This window comes from Strongylocentrotus purpuratus, unplaced genomic scaffold (assembly GCF_000002235.5).
Source record: "Strongylocentrotus purpuratus isolate Spur 01 unplaced genomic scaffold, Spur_5.0 spur5_scaffold_11, whole genome shotgun sequence".
Taxonomy (NCBI): domain Eukaryota; kingdom Metazoa; phylum Echinodermata; class Echinoidea; order Camarodonta; family Strongylocentrotidae; genus Strongylocentrotus; species Strongylocentrotus purpuratus.
The window spans coordinates 11,528,212-11,536,698 of NW_022145596.1; the positions used below are offsets into that span (position 1 = coordinate 11,528,212).

At 40.2% G+C, this 8,487-nt stretch overlaps 1 protein-coding gene across 1 annotated transcript in view; it reads left to right on the forward strand.

Moving 5' to 3' along the window:
• LOC588117 (solute carrier family 13 member 5) overlaps window positions 1-8,487 on the forward strand; it is a 47,949-nt gene that overhangs the window by 14,971 nt on the left and 24,491 nt on the right. The window lies entirely within an intron of this gene.

Consider the following 8,487-nt stretch of genomic DNA (forward strand, 5'->3'; position numbering starts at 1 on the left):
AGTAGTAGTAGCAGTAGTAGTTTTATATTTCTAAAATATTTATAAAACTAATAATGCTTAACCTTGAAATTCTACATATAATTGGAACATACATACTCTACCCAACCATGACTACCTTGACATGAACCAATGAATAACCACTCGTGCATGAACGAAAACAGAGCTTCTCAAAAAAGGTGTAAAATTAAGATGTGGTCAAAACTTTGCCTGTATCTTTTGAATCTAGTAAAGGAAGTCATCTCATTTTTGGTCTGGGTCCTCACAAATGAAAGCAAAAGAAAGAACATACATGTGGAGATCTTCGGTTCTGAAATTAATCCCGATGTAGTCATTTTCATATTTCGATGTCTATTCTGGGATGAATAGGGACAGTGCCCAATGTTATGCAACACTACAACCTAGTGGGTCAGAATGTAATCGTTATACTTTTCCTACATTTCTCATGAATAAAAACATTAACACATGTAATTATTATAGCACTAAATGAGCAAATTAGCATTATTTACTCTTGTCACAAAGAACACTGATGTAGCCAAATATGTACACCATATAAAAGGCAATGCTGTAAAATATTCCAATAACAGGAATAACAATAACAAAAGTTCAACTAGATGCAAACGTGCAATCCATATATATGCAAGATTAGATAGTAAAATGACATCTAAGTGTCTTTGTAATATCTGTGCTTGTGGAATCAAGTTGATGCTCTTCAAAAACACTTCGAAAAGGGATTGTGCTCAAACTGACATCATTATCAAGTACTATAAATACCCTTTGTCTAATAATATGTAGTTCACTCTAATAAACTTGAATTGAACTTGAAGTTTGACTGCATAACTACACTTCACTGTACAGTGTGCAACCAATCATTTCTAATGTCCAAACCTTCATCATGCACTGAAAGCAGTATTCATCATTACATCATTAATTAGATACATGTCATCTTCATTTGATCCTGAATTAAATTTAAAGGTAATACAAAGTTTTGGTATGGGGTCATGAATTTTGTTCAAATGTACATATTGGAAGCATATATACGATCCAACAAAACACAATGATCGTTGTCGCTGTTGTAATCGAGTCTAAAGTGATGAAATTGTAGATAATAAACTCTTTATGTTGTATAGCGCCCTCTCCGGATTGATATTACTTTAGCTTTAAAGCAATGTTTCTTGACTATTCTTTTGGAAACCTAATATCAGAACTGCATATTCCGAGATTTTCATGGTCGCAGCTACCGTTATATGACCGTAGGCGCTATTTGAAATTTATCGGGAGCACCGATAAATTTCATATTAGAATATCTCGAAATCCAAAGCGTTTTAGAGCCCAATTTATTCAGAGGCGGTTTTTCGTACACAAGGTTTTACAATGATAATGAAAATTTAAACGTTATTCTCCGACCCTAGTGAAATATTCCCAAAACTTTGTATTACCTTTAATATTCATTTAACTTGCATACATCCAGGTTACAAAATGTCCACTATATAACCATTTAGCACTTTCTTTAATACATACACTAAGTCAATGGCAGGGAAAACCGAAATAAACTAACTTCATTCAGGCTCATTAATCATCATTACACCAATGTTTCAACTGACCTCTTTGCCCACCATATTAGACTTTTATCAATTCAGCTCTATCACAAATTAGAGCAAGTTACAGGTTGCGCATGTGCAGATAAAGGACCAGGCTTGACACTGAAACAAAACGAGGATGAGTCCTTGTGCAAGCTCTTTCATGAATATTCATTTAGAAGCCACATACCTACTGGAATATACAGGTGAAGGTACATGTATTGTGCCAAAAAAGGCAACAAAAGATGTTAATCAGACCATATGATCTGACCCAACTAATATTGTTAGTTTAGGAAGCTCCTCTCTCTGTCATCAAAGTTTTTCTTTGCTTTATTCCTTTCGTTCATCACCTTATTTCTTACCGCCTGCCATTCCATGGTGATTTGATGTCTTTGCAGGAAAGTGGTGCAGGCCTTCCTCCCTGGGTATGAAATAAGAACAATACATTCTAAATCCTTTGTCATCATCGATACTATCTTAGGTTATTAAATAGGAACTAGTCGACTGGTATGCCTCTGCCCTCTCACGCACTGCATTATATTGAACAAATTTGCATATTTGCACTATCAACTCATATGAAATTTCAATACTTATTATTAATTTGACTAAGCTATCTTTCAGAGTACATGAAAAGCCAATTAATGTCAATTAAGTGCACTTTCTCCATAAATGCTGGAAACTGAAGAAAAAAAGTAGAACTCCTGGAAAAAAAGTTGCATATGTGCATAATCAAATAGGAATAACAATAAATTTGACTATGCATTTTTGTAAAACAAATAATCCATGTATACACACATGCCACACATTGATATATGGCCGAGGTCCGAGATGGGGGTGGGGAAATCAAATGAGTCCTGAGTTACTTGTCATGTCCTACATGACCGTCTCACCAAGTTTAATGACATCAATCAAGTCATACTCAAATTATCGCGTAAACGAAGAACATCTGATGGATGGGGGAATAACCCCCCCCCCCCCCCCCCCCAGCTATTGCAGTGTCACTCAAAATCAAATTTATTAATTGCCAAGTCCTACTCAAAGTTTGATGATATTCCATCAAGTCATACTTGAGTTATCACGTAATTGTTCAAAACTGAAGGAGTAGTTCGCGACGCAAGATCCCCCCCCCCCCCTTTGTTTGTCATAATATGCCATTACCATGGCAATGCACTTTCTGCCACTGTCATCAACTTCTGCCAACACGCTGATTCCTATATACTTCGTTTGGCAGGGGTATAATAATGACTAGACCTTGAAACTAGTAAATGGAAGCTACCAAAACTGAAAGCTGATGATCCCTGGAACTTAGTTTCTTGGAACACAATATTCTGATTTTTATATAAATTATATGCACACTTCTAATACATGCTATACCAGTTTCCTGCCCTTTAAAATGACAACAAAATTACAACTTTTCTCAACCCTTTGCCTAAAGATGCACTTAAACATAAACACAAAGAAGCTTACCTGGTAATGGTTCCCCTTGTTTGATTGCTGCAGAGAAATACTGCTTGCACTGCTTGCTTCCCTGCTTTGACCAGCGGTTGTACCTTCGGGCTGTAATGACATAACATATAAGCCTTATATACTTCTACGCTTCAGACATGTTTCACAGTTTGTCACATGTTGTGCCTACATCTATGAAAGATGTTTGAAAAGAAGAAAAATACTTTAAAACGCACAACACTCCGGTTGCAGCTTGCATGACTACCCTCCCCTGAATTTGCTTTATCTCATGAAACATAACCACAGCATCGGGACACCTACATGTACCAATTTATTTATGGGCAAAAGATACTGTAATTTAAACAGGGTGATTAATGTTTTGCAAACCTCAAATCCCCATCTCATATGATGTGGCAAAAATAAAATAAAAAATACTCAAAAAGAGCCCAGTAGACTAGATGCTCACCTGAATTTCGCAACCTCCCCATAGTGCCCCAAGGGGGAAAAAAAAGTTTGTAAATTTGCTCAGGGGCCTGTAGTGTGTCTGCTCATCAACACCCCAAGGCAAACATTTGTGCCAAATTTCACTAGAATTGTTCAAAAACTGAGGAAGTAGTTCACGACACAAGATTCGACCGACCGCGCGACCGCCCAACCGACTGCACGCTGATTCCAGTATACCCCCTTCAAACAAAACGGATGGCAAAATCTCACTTGAGCATTCTGCTCACATGGGCTAAAAAATATGGAATAAATCAATCAACAAGCTGTATGCATGCGCACAGGTAGTTAGAGCCCATGTGTCCCTCCAACTTTTAAATGTCTAGGCCAAATACACCTTTACCATTACTCTCGCAGTTGCTAGATTCAAATTGTATCCATATCACACAATCTTTCAGTATTTACAATGGTTGCTGGGAAAACTTCTCATTATGGTCAGCTATAAACTTTTCCCATACAGTGTTGCGTTCCTGAGCAGATCCAATTAGTTTTACACCAATATTTGTCATATAAATGCATGAATCTACTACTTTTTTTTTTCTTCATGAATCTCCATTGTATCATATGCTGAAACCTTTATGAACTGATTCATTCTACAAGAACCAAGTTTTGAACTCATGCCTATGATTCTCAACAATACAATACAACTATGAATTCAGCACATGTGATAGTTGAACTGCAGAGTTAATGGGAACAACTCCCTGTTTAATATCAAAGCAACAATGTGCAAAAAAAAAAACACTTCGCTTTCATATTACCTGAAGACCTATCCCCAGAGGTCAATGTTGCAGTAGAGCAGCCATCCTTTGAGGTCGCTGGTGTAGTTGAGCTGCCATCCTCAGAGGTCACTGTTAGAGTTGAGTTGCCATGCTCAGAGTTCACCCGTGCTGTAGAGCAGCCATCCTTTGAGGTCGCTGGTGTAGTTGAGCTGCCATCCTCAGAGGTCACCGTTAGAGTTGAGTCGTCATGTTTAGAGTTCACCCGTGCTGTAGAGCAGCCATCCTTTGAGGTCGCTGGTGCACTTGAGCAGCCATCGTCATCAGACGCTTCAGATTCTTTGCGTGCCCTCATTCCTATGGGAAGGGAAAGACATATAAAATGCGAACATCAATAATTTGCATACACGATATAACAACAGTCAATATAAGAGAGAGAGAGCATAAACAAATTAACAAATTTGTAATAGTGCAATCAAACAAATACAAAATAAATATATACCAAACACAAAGAGTTTATGAAATAAATAAATAGTAAATATCACTTGATGAACATTTTTGTTTTCTGCGTTAGGTTTGCTTCAGATTTGGGAATATGAAATGGTGCAAGTTTTTTCCATCAATATTTTGCAATTGTTTTCATATAAATGTACAATTGGGTGTATCATTTACTGGTTGTTTTGTTGCTCGATGTTATTATCCTATATGCTATCCCAATTCAAAATTATATCAGCTCTTATTTCTATTACTACTGCCTCGCTGTTATAAATCTGAACTCGAGATAATCATAAATTTGCTGTACATATAATATGGTACATTGAACCAATGCAAAATTTGTATAAATGTTTACCTACCTCCTATATCTATATGATGGAGATGACTCCCTACTCGGGTGATTTCTTGGATGGCAAGTGGGGTCTGGTAGATTGTTTGATTGATTGTAGAGGAGTGTCCCATATGCCGGTAAAATAGTTCCAAGTCAGCATCAGGCAAGTCGAGGGATGCGTAAATTGTAGACACTCTGTGCCTGTTCTTGGTGGCATTCACCGTAACGTTGGACGAAAGGCTGATGTTGTCTGAGACATTCTTTAGAGCATGCCACCCTCCAACATGGTCATGAGACATTTGAGTACAAGCGAATATGTACTTATTATCAGGTCTTATTCCTGCTGTATGCCGGATTTCCTGATCACATAGAAGTTGCACAGGTTTCACAGTGTCTCTTGGGAACAGGACTGGAACCAAGCGATTAGTGCCCTTCCCAGTCTGGTAGCATATCTTGAGCTGAGATAAAAGTTCCTGATGGGCTGGATTTTTAACTTCATGAATCTTGTCTTTCTGCATCCATACACCCTCTTCTGCATCTCTCCATTCTTCGGTTGTAAGCCTGCTGGGTTCTCCACCACGCCTTGCATTCCACAATGTCAATCGCGAGCAAGTCAGATCTCGTAACTCTACAAATGTGTGAGAATCCCAAACCAGGAACTCATCAGAGATGATTTCTGTGACTTTCTTTTGAGTGTATGTCTTCAATGCTTCAATGTCAGCCTCAAGCGGGAGCTCTGCAGGCTTCCTCAAACGCACTTGGCGATTCTTTTGGATTTCGTAGTGTGCATCCCCAAAAATCAAATTCTGGTTCAAGTCAAGAATCTCTACGAACTTGTCAATCTCAGATGCATCTTCATCTAGCCTGGATACAAGAAAACTAGCTTTAGTGATTTTGCTAGCTTTTTTCAGCACAAAGTACAAGCAGAGTTTCAGTCCTGGCTTTAGTTTGCCTTCAGTTTCATCATAAGTGAGCGTCTGGATTGCCTCTGTCAAAGATTCGAAGTGCTCTCTACTGAACATGTCTCCAGCATGTCCCATTGTGAGATCTGCAGTCCCATGAACCTCGTGTTTCTTCTTAAACTCAGTGTATAAGGTGGCAAGTCTTCTCATATCAGCCATAACTGATTTTCTTACTTCAAGTTTCTTGTCTTTTTTGGATCTGTGTTTAGTCCACAGTCGATGTCCAACATTAACTATCACTTTGTCCGTTCTACACGTATTCCCAACGTCATCATTCTGGAATCTACTAAGTATGTCAGTGACAAAGTCTGGGTGTTTTTGATACACTGGATCTTTCCCTTCCATGAGGTTTACTGGTACTCCTTCAGATGGAGTGCATATATCACCTTGGCAAACTTTCCTGTGATGCCAGAAGAAATGTGAGCTGTAAAAGCCCTTGCAGTTACTGCACATTTTAAGGTTGTCATCATTCCCTGATTTTGGTAACTTTTCTCTTTCATAAATAGGGTTGTCATCTTTCATACGTTCTCTATTTACTTGGTATATGCCTTCCTTCCTGAACTTTGAGAACACCTTGTCTCTCTCCCGCTTTGGCAGCTGCATGGCAGATTTCACCTGCTCCTTATCCTTATGTACCAAACAAATGTGTCTCGAGAGCTTTTCACCACAAGCTTTGTTGCAGAAAGGGCATGGCCTTGATGGCTTCTTGTACCTTGTTTTCTTGTCCTCGTGTTTGTGTGTCGTTTCCATATTATCATTGGTTTTCTGATGTGGCAATTCTGGCCCTGAAAATGATCCTGGAAGGCACTGTTTATAAATCTTTGTAGGTTTTTCATCTGGTGTAGATATAACAGAAGATGGTCTCTTGCGCACTTGAACATTTCTTGGATGAATCTCAAGAGTTGCCTCATCATCACTGCTGTATTCCTCGTTGCTACCCTCCTCTGGTCGATATGTTGGATCAAGGTCAGATTCATCACTGTCAAAATGATTTTGCAGTTCACTTGATGATTTAGATAGGTTAGGGTAGATGAACCTTCTTGGGCGTGTGTACTGCTCTTCCTCATCTGAGGAACAACTTGATGGAGATACACAGTTTTGTGGATGCTCAGATTGTTCTAATCCTTTGAACTCTCCTTCGACTGGTTGGTGTCCTTGTGTCTCTCCTTGTTGGAGTCCTGGAGTCCCTCTTTCTTGTTGGTGGACCTGTGTCTCTCCTTCTTGTTGGTGGAAATGTATGTCTCCTCCTTGTTGGTGTCCTATAGTCCCTCTTTCTTGTTCGTGTCCTTGTGTCTGTCCTTCTTGCTGATTAATCTGCATCTCTCCTTCTTGTTGGTGTCCTAGAGTCCCTCTTTCTTGTTGTGTCTCCCTGTGCTGGTGGATTTGTGTTCCTCTTTCTTGTTGATGCCCTAGAGTCCCTATCTCTTGTTGGTTGACTTGTGTCTCTCTTTCATGTTGGTGGCCCTCTGTCTCTCCTTCTTGCTGGTGGACATGTGTATCTCCTCCTTGTTGGTGGACATGTGTCTCTCCTTGTTGGTGGACATGTGTATCTCCTCCTTGTTGGTGTCCTAGAGTCTCTCTTTCTTGTTGATGGACTTGTGTCTCCCCTTGTTGGTGGATTTGTGTTCCTCTTTCTTGTTGGTGGTCCTCTGTCACTCCTTTTTGGTGGACTTGTGTCTCTCCTTGTTGATGGATTTGTGTTCCTCTTTCTTGTTGGTGGTCCTCTGTCACTCCTTTTTGGTGGACATGTGTATCTCCTCCTTGTTGGTGTCCTAGAGTCTCTCCTTCTTGTTGGTGGACCTGTGTCTTTCCTCGTTGGTATATATGTATGTCTTCTCCTTGTTGGTGTCCTAGAGTCCTTCTTTCTTGTTCATGTCCTTGTGTCTGTCCTTCTTGCTGGTGGCCCTCTGTCTCTCCTTCTTGTTGGTGGACCTCCATCTCTCCTTCTTGTTGGTGTCCTAGAATCTCTCTTTCATGTAGGTGGCCCTCTGTCTCTCCTTCTTGTTGGTGGACCTCCATCTCTCCTTCTTGTTGGTGTCCTAGAGTCTCTCTTTCATGTAGGTGGCCCTCTGTCTCTCCTTCTTGTTGGTGGACCTCCATCTCTCCTCCTTGTTGGTGTCCTAGAGTCTCTCTTTCATGTAGGTGGCCCTCTGTCTCTCCTTCTTGTTGGTGGACCTCCATCTCTCCTTCTTGTTGGTGTCCTAGAGTTTCTCTTTCATGTAGGTGGCCCTCTGTCTCTCCTTCTTGTTGGTGGACCTCCATCTCTCCTCCTTGTTGGTGTCCTAGAGTCTCTCTTTCATGTAGGTGGCCCTCTGTCTCTCCTTCTTGTTGGTGGACCTCCATCTCTCCTCCTTGTTGGTGTCCTAGAGTCTCTCTTTCATGTAGGTGGCCCTCTGTCTCTCCTTCTTGTTGGTGGACCTCCATCTCTCCTCCTTGTTGGTGTCCTAGAGTCTCTCTTT